The sequence below is a fragment of the Manis pentadactyla genome (assembly GCF_030020395.1).
Source record: "Manis pentadactyla isolate mManPen7 chromosome 15 unlocalized genomic scaffold, mManPen7.hap1 SUPER_15_unloc_1, whole genome shotgun sequence".
NCBI lineage: Eukaryota > Metazoa > Chordata > Mammalia > Pholidota > Manidae > Manis > Manis pentadactyla.
In genome coordinates, this window is record NW_026644588.1 from 5,091,515 (window position 1) to 5,103,783 (window position 12,269).

Here is a 12,269-nt window from a genome sequence, read left to right on the forward strand (position 1 = left end):
ATATGCAAATAAAAACTACCAGGAGATAACACCTCAGAGCAGTCAGAATGGCCACTACCCAAGAGACAAGAAATAAGTGTTGGCAAGGGTGTGAAGAAAAAGGCAACTACACTGTTGGAGAGAATGTAAATTGGAGCAGCCACTATGGAAAACAGTATGGAGGTTCCTCCAACAACTAAAAACAGGAATACCATTTGACCCAGGAATTCCACTTTTAGGAATTTGCCTGAAGAAAACAAAATCTCTCATTCAAAAAGATATATGCACCCCTTTGTTTACTGCTGCATTATTTACAATAGCCAAGGTATGGAAGCAACCTAATTGTCCACTAATAGAAGAACAGAAAAAGAAGATGTGGTACATGTACACAATGGAATATTATTCAGCCATAAAAATAAATCCTGCCATTTGTGACAACATGGGTGGAATTAGAGGGTATTACACTAGTGAAACAAGCCAGAGAGATAAATACCACATGATTTCACTTTTATGTGAAATCTAAAAACAAAATAAAATGGACAAAACAGAGAGACTCATAGACAGTGAGAAGTGGCTGGTGGCTACCATGGAGGAGGGGTTGGGGCAGGAGTGTGATACAGGTGAAGAGGATAAAGCAGCACAAAATCTCAATCCTAATATAAATTACTCATGGGATGAAAGTAGGTATAGAGAATATAGTCAATACTTCTGTAACCTTCTATGCTGACAGTAACTACACTAGCTGGGGTGAGGATTTAATAATGTATATAACTATTGACTCATTATGCTGTGTACTTGAAACCAACATATTGTATATCAACTATACTTCAATAAAAACAACCAAAAATTAAGATATAAAAAATCTATTGAAGTTTTGCCCATTATTAATCTATTTTTTACAATGTGGTTTACAACAATGCTCACAGCATTACAAACAATAGCCAAAACATGGAAACAACACAAATGTCCACTGATGGATGAATGAACAAATAAAATGTGGCATACATATGTGTGTATATATATACATATACACACACACAAATGGAATATTATTTGGCCTTACAAAATGAAATTCTGTTACATGGTACAACCTTTGTGAACTGTGAAGACATTATGCTAAATGAAATAAGCTAGATATAAAAGGACAAATATGGTGTGAGTCCACTTACATGAAGAACCTAAAGAGGTCAAATTCATAGACACATAGTAAAACAGTGGTTGTCAGGACCTGGGGGCAGGGGAAATGAGGATTTTGAGTTTGAGATGATGAAAAAGTTGTGGAAATAGCTGGTGACAATGGTTTCATAATGTGAATGTACATGATGTCACGGAACTGTACATTTAAACATGGCTAAAATGGTCAATTTTGTGTTATGTATCTTTTAAAAAGATACTAAAAAACCACAGAGTTGACATTTTAAACTCTCTACTATGGGTATAATAATATTTTTAAAAAACTGTTGGTGAGAATGTGGAGAAATTAGAATCCTCATACACTGCTGGTGGGGAAATAAAATGGTATAGCCACTGTGGAAACTAATTTGGCAGTTACTTTTAAGTTAAACACAGAAATACCATGTAACCAAGCAATTTCATTCCTAGACATATGTTCAAAAGAACTGAAGGGATGAAAGGCATCAAAAGATACAAACTTACAGTTATAAACAAAATAAATCATGGGGATCTAATGTACAGCAGGGTGACTATAGTTAAACTGCACTGCAAATTTGGTAGTTGCGAAGAGAGGAGATATTAACAGTTCTCATCAAAAGAAAAAAATTTTACTATGTATGGTTATGATGTCTTTTTTTTCCCCCTCTATATATGTATAAGAATAACAGTATTATACACAGCAGTAATAGTATAACTTCATTTGGGTACCCGGTCCCAATTCCAATGTGTCTAAGTATGTGGGAGGGGGTCATCCCACACATACGGACACCAAGCAATTCTCGAACACTAGCAGGGTGTCCAAGAACTCAGGTCAATTCTGATGCTCTCTGTCCGGAGACAGCACCAGATTCTATAGGTTAAGGGTTCCCTCCAACAAGACCGCCCTCCAGACGCTCCCTCCCCCCCACCGCCCCCGCCAGATGACAGTCACAAGCCCCAGGCAGTGACTCTGACCTACCGGCTACAGATTGGAGGTTCCCACGACCTCCCACTCAGCCAGGTGAAGAGAGACACTGGGCAAGGTCCCAAATAAGGGAGCTTCTATCCTCCTGGAGCTCAGGGCCTGGCTCGGTGGCACGTGGAGGCTTCCTGGTTCCCTGAACATAGAAGCTCTTCCCAACTGAGAAGCAGGACCCAAAAGCGCAGAGAGAGATAAGCCCCCTCTCAGGGCTTTTTGTGAGGGCCTCATTGCATAGTCATGATTGACTAAATTATTGGCCATTGGCTGATTCAGCCTCCATCCCCTGCCCTTGGGTGGGCGTCCAAAAGTCTCTCATTAGAACATGAGAAAATGCCATTTCACCTTTAAGACTCTGTAGTGTTATCAGGAACTGTGGATGAAGACCAATATACCTGGGAAATATATATTTGGCTATTCATAAGTAAAACAAATATATATTTCTTATGACTCATTATATCACACAGCTTGTTTCGGCCAAAAAAGATGAGGGATTGTGCATATTTTCATCAAAATGGATTCATTTAATGAATTAATATACATAAATTTAATCATTAGTTTCATGGTTTGGTAAAAGGAGGGTTAAGTATAAAGGTTGCTTTTGTGGAGCTGTGTGTGATTCGGGGCCCTTAAATATCGGGATGGTACTCGGTCTAGCCAGCCTCTTTTAGTATCTGTTCAGAATGTGGTGGGGGTGGAAGGAGTAAGTGACACTTCTCTGAGTCACCCTGCAGACTTTGCTGCCATAAACCACCTCTGCTTTCAGAACAGATCCCAGGGCAGGACACTGGGCCACCATAAACCACCTTAGCAGAAATGATGATGTGATAATTCAATCTACCAGTATACAGTGCTCCAGGCACGGTTCTAAATGTTTTGCAAACATCAAGTTTCTTAATCCTCACAAGAGCCCCAAAGATAAGAGACTATCTCATTACACAAATGAGGAAACTGAGGCACAGATAGGACATGGAACCTTTCCATGATCATAGTATGTGGTAAAACTAGGATTGAATACATGCTCTCTGAATCTGTGCTTTTATCTACCATTCTATGTGCCACTCAGTTTATATTCCAGTTGGGTGCTGCTTAAATTATTTGACAAGAGAAAACCTCCCAGAAGCAGATCTAATCCAGACCTCAGTTCCTCCATTATTATCCTTCTACATCCTGCTACACGTAACTTGTTTTATTTACTTAATTATTTGGTGTTTAATGAGAACAGCTTCTACACAGGAGACTTACAGAGGAAGGGACAAAGGCCTAATATTAAGCAAATAAAATGTTTCAAATAGGTCATACAAAAATTGACTTACATGCCTGTAACTCCAGGGGAAAATCCTGGGGCACAATACCTTTAGTCAAAGGGAGAAATAAAATGGGAGAAACCCATTTATTGATTACAAGCAGCTGTCCACTTCTCCTCTCCCATGTCTCTGGTGACCCAGCTGCAGAAGGGACCCCACCCAACCTCTCCAGTCCAGATTTGCCCCTGCTCGCCTTTGTAATTACCTATTGATATGAGATGGACTACTTCTCTCCACCCCTTGGAAACACCTATTGATACGCAGATGCACTAAGGCCAGGTGTGAGATTCTGGAAATACTGCGATTTTACCCACAATGCCATTTCCTCTTTTTTGATGTTTAGAAAGTGCAGGTTTAACAAAAGGTACCCATATCCTTTCTATGTACAATGCCGATTATAATTATGCAAACAAATGTCAATTATCCAAAAATCCCATTGTTTAGCTCTCAACAATGGTGAGAACACACAAGATCCCCTAAATGAAAACTACGGGGAATTAGCACAAATTCTTGGGGAAACGTCAGCCTTTCAAGGCTGTAGATCTGGCAGGGTAAAAGCCAAGAGCTCCAAGGGATGAAGCCAGTGAATTAAACGCAGGTTAAAGAGGGTTAAAATTTTAAAAGCTACTATCACATTCCAGATAGAGGAAAACAACAAACACATTAAATTAATCTAACAACAGTAGGTTTAACCTAAAACTTTTCAAGAAACTTCATTATTTTTATTGGAAAATGAGGTATAATTTGGCAATGCTGCTTTTACTAGTAGTAAACAATGATAAAGTCAAGTGGCAGAAAAACCTACAAACCATCACCAGTGAGGCATATACAGTTATTTTTAGGGTACTATCTGAAAAACTTATGGATGTTTACAGCAGATACGTCCCCTTGTTTCTTTACGTGAGCCAAGAGGGCATTAAAATGCTGTCCACAACACAGAGAAACTTCATGGAAGCTTCTGTCCTAAACTCGGCCTCTACTGCAAGTGAATCCTGCTGCTGTTGGGCAGCTGCATCTGGGGAGGTTTCTCCTTGTACACCAAGTAAACCTTCAGGTTAGACAGGGGAGGGTTCTTGACTCTGAACAAGAAAGAATTCTTGAGCAGGTTGGACGAGTGTAGGTAAGGAAGGAACTCAGTAAAGCAAGAGCGGCAGGGAATGGCAGCTGCTTTGCAGGCAGCAGAGAGCGAGGAAGAGCACAGGGAGGAAAGGGAACCTCACCGGACTCATGGCTCAGCATATGGAAGATCCTTTGCCAACTCCTAAAGCCAGGGTCACCTGGTGTGTCCAGTGTCCGCTTGAATCTGCATGGGAACTAAGCCCTCACCACCCCAGTATTTGGGGAAGCCAGAGCACTGGATGGAATGAGATTATGTTTGGAGAAGTTCCCAAGGCAAATAAAGGAGATCTTCAGGCAGGCTACTAAAGAGCATGATCATACAGCTGCCGTCCTGTCCGGGTCACCAGGCGATGGGAACTTGCAAGCCCAGATCAGACAGCTCAGTAGCTCTTCCCTACTTGTCTGAAGTGGAACAGAGAGTGAAGACTAGTGATAAAGTCTAGAAAATAGAATGAAATAGTGAAGTGACAAAAACACTTACTGGAAGAGCACAAGACAAAAACGCAATAAGGTGAGCAGTGAGAAGTACTTATTTAAGGCAAAAAGTACAAACTTGAAGAAAGGGGAGTGTGGACAACCTCTGAGAAGAGGTGCACTTAAAGGCTTAGGATTCTGTCTTTTAAGGCTTTCAACAGTAGGGCAAAGGGCAGAGGTGAGGGTGCACGGGCCTGAGATGTGATCTCATGATGTTTGTCTCTGGTGAGAGACATTATGCCACCATCCAGTAAGTCCTCTAGATAACTGTAAAATAAACTTAACACAAGGAATTTATTGATCCTGTTCTTCTCCAAGATAGTGGTTTTCCTCAAGCCCTGGGAACATATCATTTAGGCCTGCTTGCCCTGCCTTAAGATAGGGTGTTGGCTGATTACCAAAGAGTATGTTAGGAATCTTACCTCCTAACTCCCTGGTTTTTAAAATGGAATCTCAGCCTTAAGATAGAGTCCCTCCTGTTCTTATTATACAGTTTGTAACTTGGCATTTTTCATCACAGGCAGAAAAAGTTAATGATGATGCTTCTCCCATGTCTCTGCCCCACCTCAATGCTATTCACAATTTTCAACAAAGGTACCATCTTAGGATGCTGCAGTGTAGCAAACTTACCTATCCTGATGCTATAAACAATGAAGCAGAACTGGTAAAATTAAGTGAAAAAAGGATGATGTTAGAGATAGCTAGAGATCTCATGCTTACATGAAAAGCCTTTTATTATCCTTATTCCAAATACATGGTATTCCAAGTTTCCAAAGAGATGTGGAGAGAACTTAATATTCTGAACTATTTTTCAATCAAGGTAAAGGCCACTTAACACTGAAAAGGTGTTCTTCAAAGCCCAAATCTCAATATATTTGGCAAACATGTTGATAAATTTCATTATTCCTTTCCACCTTTTTAAAAACAACCTTTAAAAAACAAAACAAATCAAAATAAACTGGGCTACCAAACTGCTAGAGGAATTGGGAAAATGGAGACTTCTCCAAGTTTGGTTACGAGATTCATCCTAGGAAACTGAATAGGCTGTACAACGAAGTAGAAAGAAAAAGCGCAACACCCTCAAACACAAGTGCATCAATTAGCTCTCCCATTTTGTAAACTCAGTGGATAGACAGGAAGGGAAAAAGGGAAGGGGAAGAGGAATGTGAAATAAAACAGCAAGTAAAAGAATCTGGGACGTAAGTTTTAGGGGAGAGAGAAAATAAGAGGAAGACATTTGAGGGCAGACAGTTCAAATCGCATCTTTCAGTTTACTTGGCCAATTAAATCAGTGGTTTATGTTAAACTTGGCAAACCTAGTTTGCCCCATAGCGCGGTGGGGAAGAGGCGGGCAAAGCAGCAAGCAGGGAGACAGACACAGGGGTAAGTGGGCAGGGAGAACTGGTGGCAGGGATAGTTTAAAATATCAACGCCACTTACAAGGACACTCAGCACCCCGAGGCCACCACTTCTGCATTACCCCTTGTCCTCAATTAACCGCTTTGAAAATGACAGCCAAGCAAACCACAAGCATTTTAATGGTTTATGTCTGGATGATATGTCTCCTGCTGTTGCTCTGGGAGAAGGGAGGGTCCCCTGCTTTAGGCAAGTTCACAGTGAATCTGATGAGACCAAAGACAAGGGCAAGTTGGGGGTGTTAAAAGGGGTGCATACCACGCTTATTCTCACAGTGGTCACGCAGTTACGTACAAGCGGCAGAGACCAGCCCCGTCTCTCCCGGCTCCGGCCCTGCTCCCTCCTGCTCCCCAGCACGGGCACAATCCTCTCCTAGCACCGGGGCTCCGGGGCTTCCCTCCACCAGCCTCTGTTCTCTCCAGTTCTCCCTCGAAGCTTCGCTTCTCCCCTCTCTCCTGTCCTCCGTTTTCTGCTTCCACACCCCTCGCTCCGGAAGTGGGCGGGCCTCTGTGGTGACTGGCAGATGCCTGACCTATCATGTACCAGGAACTGAGCAGAGGGGAGAACGGGTGTTTCCTCTTCGCCCTCGGCAAGGTCGGTTCTCCCAGGACTGAGCAGCGGCAATGTCCCCAGGAAACATCCCACAGATATGGAAACGGGCTTTTCAGGTCTACAGTGTGCAATATTCAAATTAGGTGAGGCAAGAATCCTGCCTATGATTTCCATTCTCTGCACCTACATGCTTCCACCGAAACAAACAAAGGTAAAAACCAAAGAAGTTCCTTTCCACATAAGGATAAAATTAACTCCATTTACACATTCAAGGCAAAATTATTGTTCTCCTGGTTTTTGTTTATTTTGCTATCAATGTCTATAGATCATAAGGCCTTAAGCACATTATCCATGATAGAACATTCCACTGCTACACAAATTAAAATTGTGAACTCTGTTTATTCTTACACAGTTTGCAGAGTACAGCTGAAATTATCTGCCTAAGTTTTAATGTTGATAAAAAGAACTGCACCATAATACAACCGAAATGCAGTGGTGAGCTGAGTGAGTACATGTAAAAATGAAGTCACAGATAAGATTTTTCTATGTGTTTTTTTGTTTGAAGAAAAGTTAACACTGCTACATGTAATTTCTAATGACTACACTGTCCAAATTAAAATTCATAGCAAACTAAAACAGCTGTTGTCCGAATCCATCACAAAATATAGTTTGTTCCTTAGTATTTTGGCAACCCTGAACTGTACGGCCACAATAAAAGTCCTTCCTATTAATATTACTAGGTACTTCAAAAAATGCTGGTATGGCAAACAGTGGCACTCTAAGCATGATAAATCATAACTGGTTCATGTTTTCCAAACCGAGTTAAGCATATTTAAGTATGTATTCAATTGTATTGAAAAGAGCTGAAGGAAGAGGTGTCTAGATATTTTATAGAGACCTCTTCTTTAACCCCTTTAATAGTGAGTGTGCTTACTGTAAGATAAATTCTAGCCAAAATGAGCAGGCGACGAGAGGCAACAGAGGGCCAGGCAGTTTATTTGAGCGCAATTCCTGGGCGAGGATCACCAGTCTGAAACACAGGCTGGGGAAGCTTGAGTGTAACCAGATAGGCTGGGAGTTTTTATAAGCACAGGGAGAGGAGGGGGAAGTGGGCCTCGCCAGGGGTATGTGGGGAATTTTTTATTGGCTCAGGGTCGGGTGATGGACAGCCAGAGGTCTCCTCCTTCAGGATGGAGGGAGTTGCATCCAGGGTTTGTCGGCACATCCCGGGACTGGAATCCCGGAAGAGCTGTCCGTTCCTACCTAATATGGCACAGAGCTATTTGGTGCTGTCTTTGTTCCATTTGCACTGTCCTCGCTTTCTTCCCTCCAGTGCCTCCAGCCTTACACTTACATATCAGTTATGGATTACTCAACTGTATATGAAAGAAAACCTAAATAACTGTGGCTGAAACAAGTAAGGGCTTTTATTCTCTCAAGTAACAAGCATGGATGTCCACTCTCCAGGATTGTGCAGGGACTCTGACACCATTTACAGACCAGACCCCTTGTTTTTGGCTTTGTCATTCTCGTGACTTTCAAACCCATAGTAGCAAGATGACCTCAGTTTACCCAGGTATTGTGACCACATTCATATCAGGAAGAAGACAGAAGACAAAGTGCAAAAGATAAGTGTGACTCATGTGTCTCCTATATAGGGGGAAAAATGGGTTTCTCAGAAGTCATTCCCCCTTCCCACCTGCTATTGGGCTTCTGATCTTAAGTCTCCCTGGAAGAACTGGGTCACATGACCACCTCTAGTTAAAAAGGGACCTGGGGCCCGCAGCGCCCGGCCTCCCTGGCCTCCGTGCAGCGCACTGGTGCCGCTCTTTGCGTGGGCTCTGTCCTCTCCTTTGTTCACCAGGGTCTTGGAGCACCACTCAGGATTCAAATTGAAGGGCCCCACTTCTCAAAAACAATGAACGTTTTTGAAGATGAGGTAGTCCGTCTTCCCCGAAATGTGACGGCGTTAGGGAGACTTGGAGCTGTTACTGTCTGTGTTGTAGGTCAGACTCAATGTGTCCACTCCGGCGTCTACAAGAGGTGGCTACCACCTACTTCTTCGTTGCTCTTTGTGCCATCAGGAAATACACCCTCTTTGGAGGTTTAGGAGAGCATTGATTGGCATCTTGCTTGTGAAAGCTGTTTCTAGGTGGTGGGAGTCCTGGTGTAGGAAAACTTTCAAGAGTAGTGCAGTAGTGCTAAATCAGGTGGTATTGGAAATTATTATTATGGACAGGGTCATCCCATGAAACCGCAGAGAATCCGCATGACTCATAACTTGCTGCTAAATTATGGCTTATATAGAAAAATGGAAATATACAGGCCCCATAAAGCCACTGCTGAAGAAATGACAAAATACCACAGTGATGAGTACATCAAAAATCTATGTTCAATAAGACCAGATAACATGTTTGAGTATAGTAAGCAGATGCAGAGATTTAATGTTGGAGAGGATTGCCCAGTATTTGATGGACTATTTGAGTTTTGTCAGCTCTCAACGGGTGGCTCAGTTGCTGGGGCTGTGAAGTTGAACCGACAACAAACTGATAATGGCTGTTAACTAGGCTGGAGGAGTACATCATGCAAAGAAATCAGAAGCATCAGGATTCTGTTATGTTAATGATATTGTACTTGCCATCCGTGAATTACTAAAGTATCATACAGAGTCATATATTGATATTGATATCCATCATGGTGATGGTGTTGAAGAAACTTTTCATACAACAGATTGTGTAATGACTGTATCATTCCATAAATACGGAGAATACTTTCCTGGAACAGGAGACTTGAGGGATATTGGTGCCAGAAAAGCCAACTACTACGCTGTCAATTTTCCAATGAGAGATGGTATAGATTGAATCATATGGGCAGATATTTAAGCCTATTATCTCAAAAGTGATGGAGATGTACCAGCCTAGTGCTGTGGTGTTACAGTGCGGTGCAGACTCGCTGTCCGGTGATAGACTTGGCTGCTTCAATCTAACAGTCAAAGGTCATGCTAAATGTGTAGAAGTTGTAAAAACATTCAGTTTACCATTACTGATGCTTGGAGGAGGTGGATATACAATCCGTAATGTTGCTCAATGTTGGACATATGAGACTGCAGTTGCCCTTGATTGTGAAATTCCCAATGAATTGCCATATAATGATTACTTTGAGTATTTTGGACCAGACTTCAAACTTCATATTAGTCCCTCAAACATGCCAAACCAGAACACTCCAGAATATCTGGAAAAGATAAAACAGTGTTTATTTGAAAATTTACGCATGTTACCTCATGCACCTGGCGTCCAGATGCAAGCTATTCCAGAAGATGCTGTTCATGAAGACAGTAGGGATGAAGATGGAGACCCAGACAAAAGAATTTCTATTCAAGCATTAGACAAACGGATAGCTTGTGACAAGGAATTCTCAGATGCTGAAGACGAAGGAGAAGGAGGTCCTAGAAATGTGGCTGATAGTAAGTAAGGAGCAAAGGAAGCTAGAACTGAAGAAGACAAGAAGGAAACAGAGGACAAAAAATCAGATGTTAAGGAAGAAGACAAAGTCAAGGACAATAATAGTGAAAAAACAGATACCAAAGGAGCCAAATCAGAACAGCTCAACAACCCTTAAATTTGAGAGTCACCAATTTCAGAAACCGTAAAACAAGTGAGAAAATATTGGGAAGAAGTGTTTTCTTCTTGAAGACTTCTGGCTTCATTTTATACTACTTTGGCATGAACTGTATTTATTTTCAAAATGGCTTTTTGTTTTTGTTTTTCTTGGCAAGTTTTATTGTGAGTTTTCTAATTATGAAGCAAAATTTCTTTTCCTCCACCATGCTTTATGTGATAGTATTTAAAAGTGGATGTGAGTTATGTCAAAGAGCTGATCTGCTGAAGAAGTAATCGGCCTTTCTGAGCTGATTTTTCCATCTTTTGTAATTATCTTTTATTAAAAAATTGTACTTGGGAAAAAAAAAAGGGACCTGGGAAGAGGCATACAAAAAAAATCTTTTTTTTTGAACCAGGCAATTGCTACCCTGAATATAATTAGTTTCTTATATTTGGGCAAGGAGAGAACAGATATTGGGTAAGCCATGTGTGGATAAAATGAAGGTTCCTGTGACCAGGATTCTCACCTGGCTCTGGTTGGCTAGCTCACTACACATGTGTGGGCAATATGTCGTCATTGACTCTATATAAAGAGCTCCACCCAGTGCTCTGGGTGACACGGTGGCACAGCTGCAAGGCTGCAGGAGAGCAGAGCCTGGAGTAGTGGGAGCACCGAGGACAGAGGCCCAGAGGACGGCTGTGCAGGCAGAGGCCCAGAGGCAGAGACCAGCTTGCTGCCTGCAGACTCGCTCTGAGTGGACAGGATTTTTGTGACTGACCTGCCACTCTGGAAATAAAGTTGGGTATAACCATTTCACCCCAAGAACATTTTACTGTCATTTGTTTGGTCACACTGAACCCATAGTGAACTTTTCTGGGGCTGAAACCCATTGGCAAGACAAGTTCAGTAAGGATTTAGTGAGACTGAAAAAATGACAGTGGAACATTCTTGGGGTAAAAGGGTTGTCTTGCCAATGGGTTTCAGCCCTGGGCAAGTTTGCTATGGATTCAATGCGACCAAAGAAATTGACAGAAAAACATCCTTGGGGTGAAAGGGCTTTACCCAACTTTATTTCCAGGTGGCAGGTCAGTCACTAGAATCCCGTTCACTCAGAGTGAGTCTGCAGGCAGCAAGCCGGTCTCTGCTTCTGGGCCCCTCTGTCCACACAGCCGTCCCGCACAGCCGTCCTCTGGGCGTCTCTGCACAGTCATCCCACACATTTGCCCCACACAGCCGTCCTCTGGGCCTCTGTCCTCGGCGCTGCCACCACTCTAGCCTCTGCTCTGCTCTCCTGCAGCCTTGCAGCCCTGCCACTACGTAGTGCCCAAAGCACTGGGTGGAGCTCTTTTTATAGAGTCAACAGCCATGTATTGCCCACAGGTGTGCAGTGAGCTAGTCAACCAGGGCCAGGTGAGAATCCTGACCACAGGAACTCTCATTTTATCCACAGGGTTTATACCCAAGTTTATTCCCACAGCGGCAGTTCAATCAATCACCAGAACCCTGTGTACTCAGAGCAAGTGTGCATGCAGCAAGCCAGTTTCTTCTTCTAGGCCTCCCTGCCCCCACCCACACAGCCGTCTCAGTCTCTGTCCTCGGCACTGCCACCACTCCAGTCTCTGCTCTCCTGCAGTTCTGCAGCCGTGCAGCAGCCCAGAGCACTGGGCAGAGCTCTTTAATAGAGTCAGTAA

General features: G+C 42.6%; 1 pseudogene; it reads left to right on the top strand.

The window, feature by feature from the left end:
- The first annotated feature begins 9,164 nt into the window (after nt 1-9,164).
- On the top strand, nt 9,165-10,878 carry LOC118912645 (histone deacetylase 2-like; annotated as a pseudogene).
- Nucleotides 10,879-12,269: the final 1,391 nt, after the last annotated feature.